The sequence below is a fragment of the Cryptotermes secundus genome, unplaced genomic scaffold (genome assembly GCF_002891405.2).
Source record: "Cryptotermes secundus unplaced genomic scaffold, Csec_1.0 scaffold19778, whole genome shotgun sequence".
Taxonomy (NCBI): Eukaryota; Metazoa; Arthropoda; class Insecta; order Blattodea; family Kalotermitidae; genus Cryptotermes; species Cryptotermes secundus.
Window position 1 is genome coordinate 1 of NW_019745568.1, and position 708 is coordinate 708.

Below are 708 nucleotides of genomic sequence, written 5' to 3' on the forward strand. Positions count from 1 at the left end.
TTGACCTCAGCACTAGTTAGAGGTGAGTGGTCAGCTTAATGCCCCCAGCCACTTTACCCCTGGTACCCATTGAGTAGGAGGCTGAGTGGGCCCCAGAGCCAGTCTGGACAACATGGAGAATATTCTTGACCTTACCGGGACTCAAAACTGACCCCTCTTCTATCCAGCCCATACCCAGTCGCTATACGAACTACCCTATTCCAGCTCATATTCTAGTGCAGTACACACACACAAAACTGCATCTCTCTGGGGTATGCATATCTATAAAGTCACTGTTAAGACTCAGTTTAGCATGTCTACAAGGACTGACAGTGTAACAAAGTAGCAACAAGTGTTATCATTATGTAAGATTTGAGGCTTTCACGGCAGTGACTATGAAGAAAGCAGTCTTCTGGGATTTGGCACCGTGTATATGTGGTGTTAACCGACGTTTCGGAGGAACGTATCGCCTCCATCTTCAGGGTAGAAGAAAAAATATAAGAAATCTGCAAGCGAAGAGAACGTGAGAACTGGTAAAAGCAGACTGTGTGGAAATATACACAGCTATGTTTGAGCAGAGAGGGTAGGGGGAAGGGCAAGTATACAAGTGAAAGCAGTAGTGTGGGAGGGGTAGGGGAAGGGAGCTGGGACAAGCGTGGTTTTTGTGTAGGGGAGAGAAAGGTAAGGTTAAAGGCTGGGCACTAACCCATAAGCTGAGGGGGGGGGGTT